Source organism: Eriocheir sinensis, chromosome 53 (genome assembly GCF_024679095.1).
Source record: "Eriocheir sinensis breed Jianghai 21 chromosome 53, ASM2467909v1, whole genome shotgun sequence".
NCBI lineage: Eukaryota > Metazoa > Arthropoda > Malacostraca > Decapoda > Varunidae > Eriocheir > Eriocheir sinensis.
The window spans coordinates 6,772,487-6,779,020 of record NC_066561.1 but is presented as its reverse complement, the minus strand read 5'-3'; the positions used below and the strand labels follow the sequence as shown (position 1 = coordinate 6,779,020).

The following is a 6,534-nucleotide window of genomic DNA, read 5'->3' as shown; positions in this document are numbered from 1 at the left end:
TTTTAACTGTCTTTTAAGAGAAAACACGAGTAAAACAAAAGGAAAGAAAAGAAAAATATAGGAATAGTATGTACCTCTCATTATTTATTAGGTTCTTCTGTAAATTTTCACCCTATAATATTTGTCTTTGAACTATATTTTTATATATATATATATATATATATATATATATATATATATATATATATATATATATATATATATATATATATATATATATATATATATATATATAAATAATTGGTCCAGTGGTTAAGAAAAATAATTGTGAGGTAGAGATATTTAGAGAGGAAGCCAAATAAATAAAAGGAGGTTGAATGAAGAGGAGGGCGTTTAGATAGTTTATCAGTTGCTAAGAAAAATATTACAGCGTTAGAGAAATTCGAAGAAGAAAAAAGCCGTATCAATAAAAGTAGGTTGTATATAGTTTATTCAGTTGCTAAAAAAAATATTTCAGCGGTAGAGAAATTTACGGAAGAAGCCTAATGAATAAAGGAAAGTTGAAAGAAGAGAATAACGTTTTAGATAGTATAATAAATAAAAGGAGGTTGTATATAGTTAATCAGTTGCTAAGAAAAATATTGAAGCGCTAGAAAAATTTACAGAAGAAAAAGCGTAATAAATAAAATGAGGTTGAAGGAAAAGTTTATCCAGTTGCTAAAAAAAATATTTCAGCGGTAGAGAACTTTACGGAAGAAGCCTAATGAATAAAGGGACGTTGTAAGAAGAGAATAGCGTTTTAGATAGTATCATAAATAAAAGGAGGTTATATATAGTTAATCAGTTGCTAAGAAAAATATTGCAGCGCTAGAGAATTTTACAGAAGAAAAAGCCTAATAAATAAAATGAGGTTGAACGACGCCCAGCCCGTATATATATATATATATATATATATATATATATATATATATATATATATATATATATATATATATATATATATATATATATATATATATATATATTCACCGTACGAAATGTAATCCAGTACAACGAAGATTTATTTTTGTTTTTTCTTTAGTCCGGCCAAGAATTATTAACGTCCACAACACCAAAATCGTCCGATATGTTTTTCTTAACTGTCTTTTATGAGAAAAACACGAGTAAAACAAAAAGGAAAGAAAAGAAAAATACAGGAATAGTATATACCTCTCATTATTTATTAGGTTCTTCTGTAAATTTCTCCGCTTAAATATTTTTTCAGCAACTGGATCAATATATATACTCCTTTTATTTATTAGGCTTTTCTGTAAATTTTCTACCTTGAAATATTTGTCTAGAAACTGACTATATATATATATATATATATATATATATATATATATATATATATATATATATATATATATATATATATATATATATATATATATAAATAATTGGTCCAGTGGCTAAGAAAAATATTTGTGAGGTAGAGATATTTACAGAGGAAGCCAAATAAATAAAAGGAGGTTGAAGGAAGAGGAGGGCGTTTAGATAGTTTATCAGTTGCTAAGAAAAATATTACAGCGTTAGAGAAATTTGAAGAAGAAAAAAGCCGTATCAATAAAAGTAGGTTGTATATAGTTTATCCAGTTGCTAAAAAAAATATTTCAGCGGTAGAGAAATTTACGGAAGAAGCCTAATGAATAAAGGAAGGTTGAAAGAAGAGAATAGCGTTTTAGATAGTATAATAAATAAAAGGAGGTTGTATATAGTTAATCAGTTGCTAAGAAAAATATTGAAGCGCTAGAGAAATTTACAGAAGAAAAAGCGTAATAAATAAAATGAGGTTGAAGGAAGAGTATAATTTATCCAGTTGCTAAGAAAAATATTTCAGCGGTAGAACACTTTACGGAAGAAGCCTAATGAATAAAGGGACGTTGTAAGAAGAGAATAGCGTTTTAGATCGTATAATAAATAAAAGGAGGTTATATATAGTTAATCAGTTGCTAAGAAAAATATTGCAGCGCTAGAGAATTTAAAGAAGAAAAAGCCTAATAAATAAAATGAGGTTGAAGGAAGAGGACAGCGTAATATATATATATATATATATATATATATATATATATATATATATATATATATATATATATCAAATTAATTCACCGTAGGAAAGGTAATCCAGTACAACGGAGATTTATTTTTGTTTTTTTCTTTAGTCCGGCCAAGAATTATTAACGTCCACAACACATAAACCGTCCGATATGTTTTTTCTTAACTGTCTTTTAAGAGAAAAACACGAGTAAAACAAAAAGGAAAGAAAAGAAAAAAATACAGGAATAGTATGTACCTCTCATTATTTATTAGGGTTCTTCTGTAAATTTCTCACCCGCTTAAATATTTTTTTCAGCAACTGGATCAACTATATACAACCTCCTTTTATTTATTAGGCTTTTTATCTGTAAATTTTCTACCCCTGAAATATTTGTCTTAGAAACTGGATATCTCTCTCTATATATATATATATATATATATATATATATATATATATATATATATATATAAATAATTGGTCCAGTGGCTAAGAAAAATATTTGTGAGGTAGAGATATTTACAGAGGAAGCCAAATAAATAAAAGAAGGTTGAAGGAAGAGGAGGGCGTTTAGATAGTTTATCAGTTGCTAAGAAAAATATTACAGCGTTACAGAAATTTGAAGAAGAAAAAAGCCGTATGAATAAAAGTAGGTTGAATATAGTTTATCCAGTTGCTAAAAAAAATATTTCAGCGGTAAAGAAATTTACGGAAGAAGCCTAATGAATAAAGGAAGGTTGAAAGAAGAGAATAGCGTTTTAGATCGTATAATAAATAAAAGGAGGTTATATATAGTTAATCAGTTGCTAAGAAAAATATTGCAGCGCTAGAAAATTTTACAGAAGAAAAAGTCTAATAAATAAAACGAGGTTGAAGCCAGCGGCGACCGTATATATATATATATATATATATATATACATATATCTATATATATATATATATATATATATATATATATATATATATATATATATATATATATATATCATATAATTCATAATGTAAACCAGTACAAGAAGATTTTTTTTTTTTAGTCCGGCCAAGAATTATTAACGTTCACAACACCAAAATCCGATATGTTTTTCTTAACTGTCTTTTAAGAAAAAAATGAGTAAAATAAAAGGAAAGAAAAGAAAAATATAGGAATAGTATGTACCTCTATATATATATATATATATATATATATATATATATATATATATATATATATATATATATATATATATATATATATATCACTTTAATTCACCGTACGAAATGTAATCCAGTACAACGAAGATTTATTTTTGTTTTTTTCTTTAGTCCGGCCAAGAATTATTAACGTCCACAACACCAAAACCGTCCGATATGTTTTTTCTTAACTGTCTTTTAAGAGAAAAACACGAGTAAAACAAAAAGGAAAGAAAAGAAAAAATACAGGAATAGTATGTACCTCTCATTATTTATTAGGGTTCTTCTGTAAATTTCTCACCCGCTGAAATATTTTTTTCAGCAACTGGATCAACTATATACAACCTCCTTTTATTTATTAGGCTTTTTTTCTGTAAATTTTCTACCCCTGAAATATTTGTCTTAGAAACTGGATCAACTATATATATATATATATATATATATATATATATATATATATATATATATATATATATATATATATATATATATATATAAATAATTGGTCCAGTGGCTAAGAAAAATATTTGTGAGGTAGAGATATTTACAGAGGAAGCCAAATAAATAAAAGGAGGTTGAAGGAAAAGGAGAGCGTATAAATAGTTTATCAGTTTATAAGTAAAATATTACAGCGTTAGAGAAATTTGAAGAAGAAAAAAGCCGTATCAATAAAAGTAGGTTGTATATAGTTTATCCAGTTGCTAAAAAAAATATTTCAGCGGTAGAGAAATTTACGGAAGAAGCCTAATGAATAAAGGAAGGTTGAAAGAAGAGAATAGCGTTTTAGATAGTATAATAAATAAAAGGAGGTTGTATATAGTTAATCAGTTGCTAAGAAAAATATTGAAGCGCTAGAGAAATTTACAGAAGAAAAAGCGTAATAAATAAAATGAGGTTGAAGGAAGAGTATAGTTTATCCAGTTGCTAAAAAAAATATTTCAGCGGTAGAGAACTTTACGGAAGAAGCCTAATGAATAAAGGGACGTTGTAAGAAGAGAATAGCGTTTTAGATAGTATAATAAATAAAAGGAGGTTATATATAGTTAATCAGTTGCTAAGAAAAATATTGCAGCGCTAGAGAATTTTACAGAAGAAAAAGCCTAATAAATAAAATGAGGTTGAAGGAAGAGGATAGCGTATATATATATATATATATATATATATATATATATATATATATATATATATATATATATATATATATAGTTGATCCAGTTGGTAAGGAAAATATTGCAGCAGTAAAGAAATTTACAGAAGAAATAGCCTAATATATAAAAGGAGGTTGAAGGAAGAGGCTAGCATATATAGGTATATGTATATGTATATATATATATATATCTATATATATATCTATATATATATATATATATATATATATATTTGGTCCAGTTGCTAAGAAAGTTATTTCAGCGGTAGAGAAATTTACAAAAGCCTAATAAATAAATAAAAGAAGGCTTAGTTGATGAGTTGCTAAGAGAAATATTGCCGCGTTAGAGAAATTTACAGAAGGAAAATGCATAATAAATAAAAGTAGGTTGAAGGAAGAGGATAGCGTGAATATATATATATATATATATATATATATATATATATATATATATATATATATATATATATCACTTTAATTCACCGTACGAAATGTAATCCAGTACAACGAAGATTTATTTTTGTTTTTTTCTTTAGTCCGGCCAAGAATTATTAACGTCCACAACACCAAAACCGTCCGATATGTTTTTTCTTAACTGTCTTTTAAGAGAAAAACACGAGTAAAACAAAAAGGAAAGAAAAGAAAAAATACAGGAATAGTATGTACCTCTCATTATTTATTAGGGTTCTTCTGTAAATTTCTCACCCGCAGAAATATTTTTCTCAGCAACTGGATTAACTATAAACAACCTCCTTTTATTTATTAGGTTTTTGTAAATTTTTCTATATATATATATATATATATATATATATATATATATATATATATATATATATATATATATATATATATATATATATATATATATATATATAAATAATTGGTCCAGTGGCTAAGAAAAATATTTGTGAGGTAGAGATATTTACAGAGGAAGCCAAATAAATAAAAGGAGGTTGAAGGAAAAGGAGGGCGTATAGATAGTTTATCAGTTGCTAAGAAAAATATTACAGCGTTAGAGAAATTTGAAGAAGAAAAAAGCCGTATCAATAAAAGTAGGTTGTATATAGTTTATCCAGTTGCTAAAAAAAATATTTCAGCGGTAGAGAAATTTACGGAAGAAGCCTAATTAATAAAGGAAGGTTGAAAGAAGAGAATAGCGTTTTAGATAATATAATAAATAAAAGGAGGTTGTATAAAGTTAATCAGTTGCTAAGAAAAATATTGAAGCGCTAGAGAAATTTACAGAAGAAAAAGCGTAATAAATAAAATGAGGTTGAAGGAAGAGTATAGTTTATCTAGTTGCTAAAAAAAATATTTCAGCGGTAGAGAACTTTACGGAAGAAGCCTAATGAATAAAGGGACGTTGTAAGAAGAGAATAGCGTTTTAGATAGTATAATAAATAAAAGGAGGTTATATGTAGTTAATCAGTTGCTAAGAAAAATATTGCAGCGCTAGAGAATTTTACAGAAGAAAAAGCCTAATAAATAAAATGAGGTTGAAGGAAGAGGATATATATATATATATATATATATATATATATATATATATATATATATATATATATATATATATATATATATATATATATATATATATATATATATCTTTTTAATTCACCGTACGAAATGTAATCCAGTACAACGAAGATTTATATTTGTTTTTTTCTTAAGTCCGGCCAAGAATTATTAACGTCCACAACACCAAAACCGTCCGATATGCTTTTTCTTAACTGTCTTTTAAGAGAAAAACACGAGTAAAACAAAAAGGAAAGAAAAGAAAAAATACAGGAATAGTATATACCTCTCATTATTTATTAGGGTTCTGTAATTTCTCACTGAAATATTTTTTCAGCAACTGATCAACTATATAACCTCCTTTTATTTATTAGGCTTTTATCTGTAAATTTATATATATATATATATATATATATATATATATATATATATATATATATATATATATATATATATATATATATATATATATATATATATATATATATATAAATAATTGGTCCAGTGGCTAAGAAAAATATTTGTGAGGTTGAGATATTTACAGAGGAAGCCAAATAAATAAAAGGAGGTTGAAGGAAAAGGAGGGCGTTTAGATAGTTTATCGGTTGCGAAGAAAAATATTACAGCGTTAGAGAAATTTGAAGAAGAAAAAAGCCGTATCAATAAAAGTAGGTTGTATATAGTTTAT

The 6,534-nt window shown here is 25.6% G+C and overlaps 1 long non-coding RNA gene across 1 annotated transcript in view; it reads left to right on the top strand.

The window, feature by feature from the left end:
- Nucleotides 1-4,316, top strand: part of LOC126983132 (uncharacterized) — a 15,248-nt gene extending 10,932 nt beyond the window's left edge. The window contains exons 2-3 of the long non-coding RNA XR_007735513.1: nt 2,564-2,667; nt 3,863-4,316. This is a non-coding gene — a long non-coding RNA (uncharacterized LOC126983132). The remainder of the gene's footprint in view (nt 1-2,563; nt 2,668-3,862) is intronic.
- Nucleotides 4,317-6,534: the final 2,218 nt, after the last annotated feature.